The sequence below is a fragment of the Ambystoma mexicanum genome, chromosome 5q (assembly GCF_040938575.1).
Source record: "Ambystoma mexicanum isolate Mex_15411 chromosome 5q, UKY_AmexF1_1, whole genome shotgun sequence".
NCBI lineage: Eukaryota > Metazoa > Chordata > Amphibia > Caudata > Ambystomatidae > Ambystoma > Ambystoma mexicanum.
Window position 1 is genome coordinate 1,378,781,979 of NC_090933.1, and position 16,288 is coordinate 1,378,798,266.

The following is a 16,288-nucleotide window of genomic DNA, read 5'->3' on the forward strand; positions in this document are numbered from 1 at the left end:
CACCCGCACAGTTCCCGTTGCTCCCAGTCCTTCACAAATGAACAGTTTTACAGAAATCCTTGCGCCTCAATATGGCGGTGTGGGGTGAAAGGGCGGTAATACAGTGATAACGCTGTTACTACTGCTTTACCGCACTGTTGTACCAGCACTTGTGATCCAGCGGTAATTCCACTAGACCAAGTGGCGGTAATGGTATAGTGGTTTAATGCTATTTCAGCTGAGTCATTGCCTTAATACTGTTATGTGTGTCCCTTCCACGTGTATTGCCCTTTTAAGGTAATAAAAGGAGCCCCCGCAGGCACGGGGGTCAGCACGGCTGCAGACGTTGTCTCTGTCGCTCACTTTGGGCCTGAAGTCCTATACGTGTGATCACGGCCCCCCCAGATCAGCCTGGTGCCCTGGGTCCAGCCCAGGCACCCACCATACAGGCCTGTGGTTTGCCACTATAGGAAGGAGCCTTTACAAAATAACACGTTCTTGCATTTTCCATATAGTAGCGGAAGGTTGTTGGTTTTTTACAGTTTCTGAGTGAGCCAGACTCTGTAAACATGAAGTTGGTGTTGTTTGTTTTTTGTGCGTGCCAGACCCGAGGGTATCGGGGCGCAGGAGGTAAGAAGTCATACAGCTTGGTTACGCATGTTCCATTGGTTACAATGATATACAATGGTATAAGATGACATCTAATCTATAAAGCAGAGGATATACAGAGTAAATACAGTGAAGCATAGCATAGAGAATAGACATACCATATAGGGTACAATAGGATACATGCAAATGTCTGGAGCTGGCAGGTTATTTTCAATTGTAGTTCTAGTCTGAGGAGTTTATTGAATGTATTTAATGTTTATTTCAGTGCACTTCTTAAAAGCTGGGGGGCTCTTCTCTTCACTGAAAGTCCTGGGGGTAATTGAAGTTGACATATAACCCTGTTTCTGGCCCATGGGGGGACCCCTCAGGCCTAATAACAATGGATGCCTCTAGGCGCTGATAATGGGAGACTTGAGGGAGGGAGGTGTGTGTCCCTTTAGCCGGGACAGTGGGTAGCTGCACTCACATGTCCGGTGTAAGTCGGCACTGGTGCTACATGTCTCCTGACTTGAGTCTACTCGAGAGCTTGGCTTGTACCCTCGGGGTCTCCCTGCTCGGGCCTGGGCCCAGCTGGTCTCTAAATGCCCCCCCACCACCCACCTCCCTTGGATGTCTCCCGATATTGCCTGGAACGCATTACACTGGGGGAGAGTAAGACGAACCCCACCATTACACGTGTAAAGTGCAAAAAAAAAAAAACACATAGAAAGATGAAGCGCCCCCAGCAGCCAGGGGTGAAAAGCTGAAATACCCCAAACACAGCAGAGCGGTGCTGGGAAGGGCTGCCATTTGCATATCTGGGACCACTTTTCCAAATGCACCCCCCCCCCCATTCCCCTGCTACACGTGTCCTTCACCAGACCCCCCCTCTGTAGAGATCCCAGATCCCAGCGGGACCCACCTGATCAGGAGTCTCTCCAGACGCTCCCGGGCCTCTCTCTGCCGGCAGCAGAGGACAGGGATGGAGCAGGGCCGGGAATGGGGGATGCCCCCCTGTAGGCGGGTGACGGGACGGGGGGGGGGGTCGCGCGCCAGGTCCCGCCCAGCTTCTGGAATGGGGAATAACGCGTATTCCCGCGGGAGGGAGGGGGGGGGCAGCCATCACCCAGCAGACACACAGCTCCCCCCACCCCCCTTCAGGAGTGACAGCACATAACGGGGAGGGGGGCAGAGGGGGCAGCCACGGATGCAGCTCACATGGCACACACAGGTGAACCGGTTCCCGCCTCTGAATGCTCTTCTCACAATAATCACAATATCAGGTTTCGATATAGCGCTTCATACGCTATTCCTCCCTCGAGGAAGTGCTCGCCGCCGTAACATTAGCGGTGATTATTGCTACTTATTGGCAATAAATGTATCGATCTCAGGGGAATGGGGGCTCCATGGCCTGTCCAGCTTCAGAACATTCAATCTCCAGGTTTGCCTGATGGCCGAGGCGAGCGCTTAACCTGCGAGCTGTCCACCCTGCACATGCATAGACAAGCCGCTCCTGGTGCAGGGCGCCCCCGCTGCTTCTTTAGGTGAATCGCAAGCAGAAGGTGTGCTATGCTTCCTTGGTCCTTGTGAATAGGCGCTGTATAGCGCTTGGGATACTTTCTGACAGCGCTGCTGGGAGAGGCATGTTCTGTCACTTCTTATCAGTCCGTGCCTTCTATGGCGACCCCGCAGCCTCCTTCATCTGCTAGTGGCGTTATTTTCAGGGCCATGCACCTATCTGGCTGCAGTCAGTGACGGGGGGGGGGCACCGTTACACCCCCTCCATCCATCCATCACGGCAGGCGCTCCCCGCAGCTGCACACTCACACTCACACGCACAACCCACCCACCCACCCACCCACCCATCCACCCATCCATCCATCCATCCATCCATCCATCCATCCAGTTCTCACAGCTATCACAGGTGAGCACTTAGAGTGGCAATACAGTGCACTTACAGTACCAGTACTGACACTACTGCTCAAAGCTGGCACACGTGTGTTCTTATAGTGCCAGTGCTGGCCTTCATGGGCAAAGCTCTCACAGGTGAGCACTTACAGTGACAATACAGTGAACTTACAGTACCAGTACTGACACTACTGCTCAAAGCTGGCACACGTGTGTTCTTATAGCGCCAGTGCTGCCCTTCATGGGCAAAGCTCTCACAGGTGAGCACTTACAGTGGCAATACAGTGCACTTACAGTGGCAGTACCGACACTACTGATCAAAGCTGGCACAAGTGTGTTCTTATAGTGCCAGTGCTGGCCTTCACGGGCAGAGCACTCACAGGTGAGCACTTACAGTGGCAATACAGTGCACCTACAGTACCAGTACTGACACTACTGCTCAAAGCTGGCACACGTGTGTTCTTATAGTGTCAGTTCTGGCCTTCACGAGCAAAGCTTCAGCGAGACCAATCCTGGCCGGCTTTGTCAGAAGGCACGACCGGACCTGTGTCCTGCGATTGAAAAATCACCATCATGGATTTCTTAAACGCCGCCCATTCCTCCGGAGTTGAGGACTTTGTGGGCACAAAACCTTCCTTGAGGCACCATCCTCCAAGGAGGACGGGGAAGGCGACCGGTGACGGCACTTCCTGGAGTGCCGGGACTAGGAAGACGACGGGACCGTGATCCCCGGGAATCCTTCAGACGCAGAGAGTCGCCCCTCGAGTCGTCCGTGGAAACCCCCTTGGACTTGGAAGTCCGGGACTTAACGGGCTTAGAGCCTCTACCTACCTGGAGCTTCCCCTTCCACAAGGCCTTGGCAGTCAGCGACTGACATTTAGAGCAGTTGGTGTTGTGCGATTCGCCCAGGCACCACAAACAAATGCGGTGGGGGTCGGTGAGCGACATGTTAGACTTGCAATCCCGGCAGGTCTTGAAGCTGGACTGCGGAGTCGGAGCGGTCGATGAGAAAGACATCTTCAATGAAGAAAACACATGAGGCGCGCCGAGTCTCACAAAGTTAACATGTTCGCGGAAAAAAATGGAACTGAGGCTGCGGGTGCCATGCGTCCTCTTTATAACATTGTGACGGCATCCTCGACGGAGGCATCGACACAGGACGCCGTCTGCCGAAAAGTGCACAGCTGTGGACATTACATGTCAAAGATGTGGAATGCGTTGGAGGACACAATCCATTCGAATGTTTTGGTTTATCCGGGGAAGACCCTGGGAATCTCACGAGATTAATGCAGCAACTCCCCAAGCGGCGCCAAGAAAAATGTTTGCGTCACATGAAAGGTTGCATGATAGGTAATGGGAGGGGTTAGGCAGGGAAAAAGCAATTGAATTGAGTGAGGGGACCTGGAAAAAAGAAGGGGGGATGCATGTTAAGTGCCTGGGAAAATGTGGGAGACTTTTTAATACAGAAACATTTTTCTCGTTATTTGCGAAATTCGCTGAAACGTCACTCTACCGAAGTATTACATCTGCAGTGCCTACATCTACTCAGCAGGGGGCAATGGATGCTTGGTAATAATTAATAGTTTGACATGGCCAGTGGCCATGGCTAGTTGCCCCAAAAGAAAACTATTGGTACAACATGTACAGTGACCACGTCCAAAGGCAGTGGCTAATGCACCCCAGGAAATTATAGTATTAAAAAATCCTTTGAAATTCAGTGAAAAAACATGTGCACATGGGCAAGGGCCATTAGCCAATCAGATGACTGGAACAGCAGGCAGGAATATGCATTCATTGCCTGCTGTTCCAGCCACTATAGGCCATTTCTCTGGTGGTGCATTTTCTTTTAATTTTTAGGTGGGGAGGCAACAGGGAGTCTCTCCCTGTTGCCTTTCGACCTTACCCCCACCACCTAAAACCAACGAAACCCCTTCCCCAGTGCCTCCTCTCTTCCAACTTACCTCTGGGACCAGAGCTTTGAGCTCCTGTCCCGGCACTCCTTTCGATCCCAGCCGCCACCATACAAATGTAAAAGGGGCTTTTTTCCATTTTTATTCCGCCCTCAGGAGTTTAGCTGGGCAAAATAATGTTTTACCATCACGGCTACCATGTCTCTTCTGGAACTCACTCCCAGGTCCTCAGTCTCATCTACCAGGCAAGGTCCAGCTAGCTCAAGAGCCATCCCCTTTTACTCTCAGCATTCTGCCTCATGCCCATAATGTGGACATTGCCTCTTCTGGAACTCCCTCCTAGGTCTTCAGGCTCATCTACCAGGAAAGGTAGAGGCAGTCCAAGAGCCATCAGCTTTCCTCCCTCGGCTGCCTCCAACTGGACCATAATGAGGCCCAGTGTCTCTTCTGGAACTCCCTCCCAGGTCCTCAGTCTCATCTATCAGGAAAGGTCTAGCCAGTTCAAGAGCCATCATCTTCCCACTCTCTGCATTCTGCCTTATGCCCATAATGAGGCCCAGTGTCTCTTCTGGAACTCCCTCCCAGGTCCTCAGTCTCATCTATCGGGAAAGGTCTAGCCAGTTCAAGAGCCATCCTCTTTCCACTCTCAGCATTCTGCCTCATGCCCATAATGAGGCCCAGTGTCTCTTCTGGAACTCCCTCCCAGGTCCTCAGTCTCATCTATCAGGAAAGGTCTAGCCAGTTCAAGAGCCATCCTCTTTCCACTCTCAGCATTCTGCTTCATGCCCATAATGTGGACCATGTCTATTCTGGAACTCCCTCCCAGGTCCTTAGTCTCATCTATCAGGAAAGGTACTGCCAGTTCAAGAGGCATCATCTTCCCACTCTCTGCATTTTGCCTCATGTCCATAATGTGGACATTGTCTCTTCTGGAACCCCCTCCCTGGTCCTCAGTCTCATCTGTCAATTCTGACACTTTCTTTGATGCTTGCTTCACTATCTTCTGACCTACTGCCTACCGCCGACTCCTCACCTGCAGAACTGGAGTCCGAATGATAGTGCACAGGGCTCTCTCTATAAGGCTGCAGTTGTGATGATGGATACCTGCCTCGATTAGAAGCCACAGTGGCCACCGGTTGACGGTATCACTGCGGCCCCCTCACTGAGGCAGGTGAATTTCTGGGGAAAAAGCCTTTGGCAGAAAAAACCCAGTGTTCGATGAGTTGTCCTGATGGTGATGTAGATGTAAGGAGTGGTAGAAGGGAAGTTATCCCAGGAAGGTAAGTGAAATCCAACCGGCTGTGACCAGAAAACAAACGTCCATCCATTTTGGAAGGAAAAAAAGGAGGAAGATGGCTCCTGCGACTCCTGATTCCAGAAAGAGCCAAAGTAGAGGAAGTACGGAAAGGAGAGAGAATACAGGAAGAAAGTGAGTAAGTAAAAAGAGGGAAGCCGGTGTACGGTGGAAGATAAGAGAAACAATGCGATAAGGAGATGAAGAAAGGGAGAGAGAACAGAGGAGGGAAGAGGCGGGGGCCAGGGAAACAGGAACCCGCCGAGGTAAGCACAATACCGAGCGCTGAAACCAGAAGCGGAGAGAAAGCAGAGGCAAAAGACTCCGACATTGCAACGCGCGGCTCGTTGGGAGGAAGGCTGTTAAGTACTTCCCAGTCAGCCACGCGCTAGCAACCTGGGAGGAAAAGACTAGATCGCCACCATAAAATAGAGAAAACATGATGGAACATTCAATGGCCGCCCCAACGGAAGCGATTCCACTGCTTCCAGGAACCTGGGCGCATGACATCATCTACCAGGAAAGCTACAGCTAGTTCAAGAGCCATCATCTTTGCACTCTCAGCTGCCTCCAACAGGACCATAATGAGGCCCAGTGTCTCTTCTGGAACTCCCTCCCAGGACCTCAGTCTCATCTCCCAGGAACGGTCCAGCCATTTCAAGAGCCATCATCTTTCCACTCTCAGCATTCTGCCTCATGCCCATAATGTGACATTGTCTCTTCTGGAACTCCCTCCCAGGTTCTCACTCTTATCTACCAGGAAACGTAGAGGCAGTCATCTTTCCACTCTCGGCTGCCTCCAACAGGACCAGTATTCAGGCATTGTCTCTTCTGGAACTCCCTCCCAGGACCTCAGTCTCATCTACCAGAAAAGGTACAGCCAGTTCAAGAGCCATCATCTTTCCACTCTCAGGATTCTGCCTCATGTCCATAATGTGACATTGCCTCTTCTGGAACTCCCTCCCAGGTCCTCAGTCTCATCTACCAGGAAAGGTAGAGGCAGTCCAAGAGCAGTCATCTTTCCACTCTCAGCTGTCTCCAACAGTACCAGCATGCGGGCATTGTCTCTTCTGGAGTCCCTTTGCAGATGTTCAAGTACCTTACAGCCTGTTCAGGTTTTGCCATCTTGACCAGTCTGACTCTCATCCCTGGCTGCTAGAAGTGCCCTGTTATCACAGCTCTCACAAAGCAACTCGAGATCTCTGTAAGGTACACTGTGTTTTACACTCATAATTTCACAATATAAAATATGCACAATAAAGGTAACTGAGCCATTGGGATACAGCTTATGAATTGGTGGAATGAGCGGGTGTTGGCTGTGACTTGCCAATGTGGCAATACCAGTGTAAGGGATTGTCAGAGGCCCCTCATCCACTTTGCCTCTCAATGGTTTCTAGTAAGGGTCCTTGCGTTACAAAGTAACAGCCTATCTGCATTTTCTACTAAGTATCCCAGGCCCAAAAAGTGCTATGTTAACACATCTCTTGGTTCAGAGCAGTGCGGCAGCAGAGAAATCTGTGCCAGAAAACAGTACGGTCAATCAAGTGTATTCTGCCAACGTCCATAAAACATTTACGAAAACATCTCAAATTCATTACCTGATAATAACACATACAATGAAAATGTCAAAATTATTATAGCCAATGTTTGCCTGAATTCCTTAAAAGGAAATAGTATTACACAAAAAGCTTTTGTTCATCAATCAATTATTCCTAGCTAAAATATATGCAGGATGGTCTGATATGATATGATAGATATGATAGGAAAGCTATGGATATATGACATGATAGATATGATAAGTTATTTAGAACACGCTTAATACCCAGAGGTTACTAAGCACGGACCCGGGGATCGTACCTGTGTTGCTCTGTGTCGTCTTGTTTTCAAGGCAAGAACGTTGCCCCTGAGCTATCCTGTAGAGACAATTGGTGGCACTATGATTCTGTAGGCTACGAGTTAAAGCGTCAGAGTGATACGCAAGATTCAGGTCGATCTTGGCGCATACATGCCGAGTTCCACAGCAAGAATCTGAACAATACATTTAATGTTCCCATTTGTAACATAATTCCATACAAAAGCCTCTTCCTATTCCCTCATAATGAATAAATCCGGTCTCCTGAATATAATACACTCTGTGCTTTCCAGCATGCTGGCCACATGTTACCCCACATGCTACCCCAAGGCTTTGCCTCTAGCCGGGTACCGGGGCAGTCACTCCACTCTACACTGGCAGGTTACTACCACACTTAAAGTGTACTCTGCGAACAGATATGGGGCTGTCCCGAATGGAGGACTTGATCATCAAAACTTGAGTAGATTATCAAAGCTGATCTACGACACCAACCCTGGTGCTGTGGTCAATCACAGACTATACAAGGGTTAATATGTAGGGGAAGATAAAACTCTCATGAACTAAATGGGTTTACAGAGAGGAAGAAACAAAAATGCACCAGCGTTTCTGACATGAAGTCCTCTTGTTGTGATTTAGACAGAAAGCAGCTCTTATTCAAGAGAATATTAAGACATTTTTATCAAAGCCAAAAGAGCTTCCTGTTTTTCAGTTTGTCAACTTGACTTACCTGGGAGCTCTGGTCCCACACAGTCCCAATGTAAAATGTAGCCTTCTCCGGCTGTGAATAAAACGTACCGCATGATTCTGTGAGTCTGCTGTTTCTCTACTTCCTATTCTATGCATTGTATGCCAAGCTTCTCTCCAGGTGTCCCTCTAATGCTGGGAGGAAAGGGCCCGTCTCTGCATATTATTGACAGCAAATATATCCATTTTAGCTCAGACACTGGTCTATTTTTCGAATGAGCTGCAAGAATACCAAGTTGGTATAGTTATAGGAGGTATTTATGAAAAAATACAATCAGCCCTCATGGTTCTCAAAAACCTCTGAGCCATTCATAAAACAAAACACATCTTAGGCTAATTCACCACCTTACAAAGGATATCTACCATTCTGCGTCCTCTGGGGAAGGGCCTGTAAGTGACTTCAATCAAGCACTCCAACTAAGTCAATGCCTAGTCTGGGATGCCCAATGGAAGCCCTTATTCATATATTTTTATGTCAAGTTCTTAAATCTTGATGATAAACCCTTATATAACGCCCCTCTCTTTGAATCCCCCTGACCTCACTGAGCCAGGAAGTAGGTTTGTTTTGCAAATTAAAAGATTTATTGGAAAAATTAAACGATATATATATATATATATCACACTTTTATGAATACATTAATATTTGATAGCACACTTATGAATATGAACAGTGATCAACAATGGATAATATTACAGTAGCACAATTCTTTAATTACTTAGGAGTTGGTATAGAAAGGATAAGGTAGCAGAGAATACTTTGTATGGCCTCAAGGAAAAGCAATGATGGAAAGAATACAGCACAGAAATAAACTGGATATGGTTTCAACAAGAGATAATCTGATCACTTTTTCCCTAGTGACAACTCACTCCCCCCCTTATGCAATATACAGAGATGGAAAGGAGAGAACACAGTTTTTAGGAATACGATCAAATGCAGTTCCCACCAGCAAGCTTAGAGCAACCGGTATTCTTTTAAACAGGCAAAAATACTTTTACATGTGATTTGCAATGAAGTGAAAAATATGCTGAAAATGATTTTAATTCACTATAGGAGATTCAGGGTAGGTGATAGCTACTTTGAATTAGTTCAGGTCAACACTAGCAATGATTCAGGAGTGATTATCAGGTTGTGAATTTCAGCAGTGGAAAGCAAGAAGCAGCTATTTTTTACAAGTGGTGAAATTGAGCCAAATTGCAATTCGCGGCACTTTTTCCGAGTGCATAAACCGCGATTACGGAAAAACTAAGGAGTTAGAAAGTCGTTTTGGGTTTGTTGGAAAGCTGAGGATCTTAGCTTAAAATGACAGTTAAATCTCACTCCTAGGACATACGGTTCAACAGATACTGACATTTTTGTGGAGGTAAGATTTTCAGAAATGAAATCAAGATTTCAGAATGACAGATGACACTTTTACAGGTTGGAAATCACAGAATGGACACACAATTTCTATGCAGTTCTTGACAGGTTGAATTAGATGGGATAAGCTTATTTTAAACTAAGGGATGGGTTCTGTACAGTTCTAGGTGGGATACTCACTCCTAGTTTTGGAAGGAAATGGACCTCGTCACAGATCTAGTCAGGTTTGGGCTGCAGTTCTTTCTCCACCGGACATTTCTCAGGCCCTCTGGGTTCTGCGTTCAGCACGGCCTCTGGTCTGCTATCGGCACTGCACGGCGGTCTGGATACAGCTCTGCTTTCTGGATCTGGATATGGTTCTGGCACAGGGTTCTAGCCAGAATCAAACAGCTCGCCCGGCTGTTGAATAGTTTGGTTAGGTTGCTGGATTCTGAAGCCTGCTGAGAAGGATTCAGCTTTTGGTTCAGGCCTCTCTGCTTCAAGTTCTGGAGTCTATCTGGAGTCTAAGTTCTGGAGTCTAAGTACTGGATATGGTCGGGCAGCGTGCTGCACAGGAATCGATGAGTAGTGGAAAAATGAGCGTGTCCATCTGGGTCTCAGCAGTCTCTTTTTATGTGTTCTCAAAGGGGGTGCGGAGGCTGACTTTCTATGCCCAACCCACTAAGGATCCCGATAGGTTAAAGGATTTACTGTCCTCTGACTGGAGAAGGGAATTGTGAGTCAGAATGAGTCATCAGGTGTCATCTTTATGGCTCAAGGAAAGGACACTTCCCTTTGTGTCCGTACAGCATATCTTCTTTTTCATAAAACACATATTTACACTATACACCAATTGATAATATTATCTAAATTGCATGACAGATTGCTTAAGGTACAGTTTGGTTCAAGTCACATGTTTCTACGAGCTTGGGTTCAGAAATGACAACATTTTGCGCTTTTAGTGGGTTTTGCCATATTGGTTTTGCAACAAATCTTACACAGAGGTACACACCCTCTCTGCGCATATTACTGTATGTTTTCATTTTTTCTAGCATAAACACTGCACCCACAATATTAATAATTACGGGGCTTGGCCTCAGAACATCCCACAGCGTCCAACTTAGTCTCAAATTGTGGGTGAATTTTTCATATTAAGAATCTCCAAATTGTACATTCTTGTCCGCTTGGTATCATTAGTTATCAGTATTTTATAAAACATATATTTGCTGGACTCTCTGAATCCAAAGTCGTTTGTCTATGCCCCCAAAAGTTTGGCTTGACTCAGGGATCAGATGTCTTGCCTTCCCCCAGAGCAGTGTTGTTCAGGCACACCCAAATCAGCATATCCTATTCAGCTGAAATAATCCTTTGTCTTGTTTCTCCAGGCTGCAGGGAAACTCTCCTCCCTCTCAATCAACAGGACCATGTGATTTCTTGTGCTGTTGCTGGGAAGACTAGGTGTGAAGGCTTCCCGGGGACAGTCGGCCTTTTGAAGTCTCAGCTAACTCCGGTTACTGTTTAGCTTCAGAAATACAGGTCTCCTGTCAGAATTTAGATCGCTAGCGCCGGTCAGTGTCAAGCACCGGTTTTGCACCCATTTTTGACAGCTGCCTTACCAGTAAGCAATCCTCAAAATATACTTTGTTCAAATATAGATGCACTTCAGATTCATGTAGATTCTTGCGGGAGAATGATGTTGACCCCCCCCCCCCACAAGGAGGTGGGATCTTTTTAGTGGTTTTGGTGAGCCCTAATTTTAGCAATTTTTGACATTTGAATTCCCCACAGCTCTGGGTTGCTTTTAGCAATCAGTATTGCTATTCCCAAATGGTTTCAGGCTACTGTGTGTGTAGCCCAATGGTGGTTTTAGGCAGTGACCTCCTGTGCTCACTAATATAGGTAAAAGTGGGTGGCAGCCTATTTTTCAGATTTTTACTGTGCATTTTTGGATGATTTCTGGCGAGCAGCATGCTTTCCGGCGGCCATTATGATGTTTCCGCTGCCAGTAATGCACAATGATGTAGCAGGGCTTGGATGAGCGGGTTCAAACATCCCACAGACCGCTCAACCAATCGGGTGGCTGGGACAGCGGGTGTGAATTCACAATCCCTGCCCGATGTCCTAGCCACCTGAGGTCCTTCTCCAGGTGGCACCTTTTCCCCCTTTTTTCCACTGTGGCGGCAACAGGGAGTCTCACCCTGTTGCCTCGCCACCACTTATCAGTGGGACTGGAGCATTGCTCTCCGGGTTCCGGACCCCCTCCAGTCTGGCCACCATAGACATGGAAAAGGGAGTAAGTCCTTTTTTTCATTTCTTTTTTCATCGGGAGATCAGCTTTCCTGAAATCAATTTAATAAGTCTTCATCTCGGCCCAGACCACATGGACATGCCCTATGTGGGCTCCGCTGACTCATCCTTGCGTTCAGGGAGAGGATATTTTGCCCGACCATCAGTATTATCCGATGACACTCCAGGGATTTCATTTCTCTGTGAAAACTGGAACCCTTGGAAGATCATCCGGTGTCGCCTGGTCCTGTTTTTTGTAGCACATTACATCAGGGTCCCATATTGAGGAAGCTTGGAGCTATTTAGCTGCTGCCTGATGCATAGAAGAGCCTGGTTACCTTAAATAGCACAGTTTCCAGGAGCTACTTTTGGCTCCTCAGGTCAATCAATGTCTTACACACATGGATGTGTTACATTAGCATTGTGTATGGGGAATTGCGAGGGGTCAGTAATGTGTGACTCACAACTAGGTTCAGTTTTCTCAAAGTTTAACATTTTATTTGTAGCCAAAATATAAAATAAACCCTAACTAAACCTACTCTGCCAGTGGATTCCCTACCTAGTCTAGCATCTAAGGTAAAGCATCCTACCATACACAAAACTAACCCTCACACTAAACAGAAACATTCAAAGCAGCATAGTACAACATAAATAAAAGGTTACCAGACATCCAGTGGCTAGGATGACTTCTATTGGTCCTGGGCAGATCCTGCTCACTCAGGAATGTCCCAAAGTCACTTCCTTACAAGGAAAATAAAAGTCTTGAAGAGTTCAAAAGAAACAAAAGTTCCACCTTTAACAGTTCCTTCTTTGTTTGCTAAAGGATTCCCTTTTCAAGTCCCACAAAGAAAAGAACAGCACCAATTTGGTTCCTGGCTAAGCTCCTTCCAGGAAAAGAACGTTGAAGACAAAAGTAACACTTATTTTTAACCACTACTCTCCTGCATACAACCGCAACTCCCTTTTACTTTGAACACTGTGAGAGCAGGATCTCCTGCCCCACAGATGACTACTGCTTCTACTACATTCAACTGCTACAATTCTGACAAGATGTTTGACAACCACAGTTCTGATTCTGCACCATATAATGATAGAAAACTGCAACAAGACTTATTCAACCTCTTCAGGAGGGAAAGGCACTCTTCTCTCGTCTAACAAGAGAGAGCAGCCTCTTTGCCTCTTCCGTCTTGCATCTACCAGCAAATCTGTCTTCATCCTCCAGACAATTCTTTTCTGCTTAATCAGTCTCAGCTTTATAGATAACCAGCCCCCTAGCCCAGCTTCATGTGCACCATCTTTGTCCAGGGAAGCTGTAGTTCCACTCTGTTAGCTTTGGATAACCAGGTCACCCTTATACTGGAGCCTTCGGGGTAAACAACTGTGTTACGACAGATTTCTCTTTACTGCACATTTCCTTCCATCTTTATGGACCCCCAAAACTGCTTTTATTTTTTAACCTGACCTGTACTTTTTACAGTGCAGTGAAGCATTGAGCTGCACTGCACTGCACTGGCCTTCTCATATGTTATGGGGAAACTGATAAATCCTTCAGGCTGTCAGTACTGGGAAACCTTGTTTCCCTTAGTCGTGTTACTATGTTGGTACTTTTTATTACTGTTGTATCACTTGTGGTAACTTTTCATCATTGTGAAATGCAGCTTACACTGCAGTACAAAGGGGTGCATTTTTATTTTGCCCTAGACTAACAATCAGGAGTTTTGGTTTCTGTAGGTGTGCTAAAAGGATAGGCTGGTGGCAGCAGTGACTTTTCCCCACCTGTTGGGGATTTTTGTTTTAGCCTTACTGCATTTACCGCGTTTGGGTATTAACTGTGGCTACTGGTCAAACATGGCCGTGCCACCGGATTTTTCACCTGTTTTTTTGCCATCTTGTTTTTTAACCTTCTTCCTGGCCTCAGAGGTCAGGAAAATCCTTAAAAGGACTTCCAGTGCCGGGGAAGGCGGAAGGTGTTATTGGGCTACTGGAGAGCTGTGTGTGTTTTCTGGCAGGACGTGGACTGGGGCTGTCTGGTCCCAATCCACAAACTGGTTTCAGTGTGTCTGAGTGGTATGCATGAATGTTCCCGCCAGTGGTCCTGATTGGACCACTGCTGGGGTGTGGGTGTGCGCTAGTCCTGCTATTGGCTAGTGAGGGCAGCAGCTCTTACCTGGCTTTTACGATAAGAAGAGGACGCCTGCACTCATTCTTCAGAGATCCTGGAAAAACCTGGAGGAGCCAAGTATACTATCTAGCTGTGAGACCAGCGAAGAGACTTGAGACATGACTGAAGGATGCCTGGCAACCAACTTCTGCTGCTGTCCTGGAGGAGCCATGTCTTGCTCTTGATCTCTAGTGGTCCTGCGAAGAAGCTACGACTCTTGGCGTGGAGGGACCATGCATTCCCAAAATATGCTCGGTGCCCTGCTAAAGGAAGCCTTTGCTAGTGCCCTGGAACCGTCCTGTGGCAGACTAGCTTTGTTTTTGGGCTACCGTGCTGTCAGCGTCACTGCACCAGGTTTTGGCCATAAATCCGGGGGATCCTCAGCTGGCCCTCCCTGAAAGACTACCTCCTGTGAAATTCTGGCATCCTAGCATCAAAGGGACCCGAGATAGAAGGAAAAGTCCAACCGTAGCTGCCGAGTCCTTTTGCATCGCCGTGCACAGGGACCACCGTCTGAAAATTGTTTACCTGACCGGAGTCCAGTCCTGAGAGTGGTGCTACATCGAATTTTCTTGCATTCTTCGACTGAGAGTCCTTGAAACAGTAAAAGAAACCAACCGGAGATCAGCTCAAACCTGAGAACCCTGGGAATCAAGGACTGTGGCTTTTGGCGGGAAAAGCAGTGTCAGACACTCTTCCTTTGTTCTGCCAAGTCTGGGGAAGAATTGGAGTATGGGGGGTAAGTTACAGATTTTCTAACCTACACCTATACTCCCATTCTAAGTCTATGGGCTTACAATAAAGCTTATTTATAATACTTTTGGCATTGCCATTGCTTGCTTGTGCAAGTTATCTGACTGTTGGGGCTAGTTTTGGGCATTAGTCTAACTTGAACCCTAACCCTAAGAACCCTTCTCTGAACCCCAGATACCCTACCTGCATTTTTTCCTGCATCCTAAGTTCTGTGGAACTGTATCCTGAACGAATCTAAGTGATTTGCCCGCGGTTGAAAGTACCGTGGGCAAATCGTTCGCATGAGAAAGGTGCGAACTACCAAAAGTTTGCACCTTTCTCATGCAAACCCACATACATTCTCACACACACACACACACACACACACACACACAACACACCCATAAACACCCGCCCACCCATCAGCACACCCCCAACATAAACAAACCCCATTTACCTTCATCTTCACGCTGGGTTCCTGCAGCGCCAGTTCCCTTTCACTTACGTGATCGGGAACTGGCGCTGCAGGGTCCTTTTCTTTTCTTTTTGTAACAGAAGGCTGCAGGGGTGTCCCTTGCAGTCCCCGCTCACTATACCATAAAGTATAGGGAGCGGGGGTTACGGGAGACATCCCTGCAGCCCCTGTTTTTTTTTTTAAACACAAGGCTGCGGGGGTGTCCCCCGAAACCCCTGCTCACTATACCATGAAGTATAGTGAGCGGGGCGTTTCGGGGGACAACCCAGCAGCCCCCGTTTATTTTCAATGCTACCACCAAAGGTTCAAGCATTTGGTGTTCGAACCTTTGGTGGTAGCATTTTTAGAACTTTTGGTCAATGCGATCATTTTTTTCTCAGTAATTTCGACCTAAACCTCCTGAACTATTGGGCACACTTGGGGCTGGACAATTTTAGGTAGGGATCATCTCTGTGGACCTTTTTGTGCATAATGCTGGTCTAACCTTTCCTTTGCAGGAGTTTGTGATTTGTATTATGCGTTATGACCAAGTGAATTTATATATTTATTTAGTTTAACAGGGTTGTGTGATATGTCACAATATGTGATATGAAGGGTTTGTAGTCATTTTTCTATAGTGTTTTTGACCATAATTAAATAAATGTATTTTTATACATCCTGTCTAAGTGTAATTTGTGACTCCCATTTTGTGACCTTATTGTGGACCCTTTACAAGCTCACTCCCTCTGAAGAACTTAGCCTAGACCGCCTGTCACTGCTACCTAAACTGGTTTGGCTACAGCTTCCCAGAGTTGATCCTGTCACAATATAGGTTGGCCTACTATACATCTGTCCGCCAGGCCAGAGTATAGCAAATCAGTCCTAACAAACAGCTTCAGTGAGACAGTATTAATGATACAACATTCTTACATGAGCTTTGTGAGGAAGTGACAATGAAAACCGAGGGAGCACAGTCTACAGTTACGAGAATGAAGGACTGACAGGTGTGAGACAAGGTGCAGATAGAGTCAGAGTTGGGTTAAT

At 47.1% G+C, this 16,288-nt stretch overlaps 1 protein-coding gene across 1 annotated transcript in view; it reads right to left on the bottom strand.

Moving 5' to 3' along the window:
• LOC138498178 (zinc finger protein 271-like) overlaps positions 1-1,604 on the bottom strand; it is a 129,634-nt gene extending 128,030 nt beyond the window's left edge. Inside the window, exon 1 of the mRNA XM_069622062.1 lies at positions 1,490-1,604. The gene's annotated coding sequence lies outside the window, so the exon portion shown is untranslated. The remainder of the gene's footprint in view (positions 1-1,489) is intronic.
• Between the last annotated feature and the right edge of the window lie 14,684 nt (positions 1,605-16,288).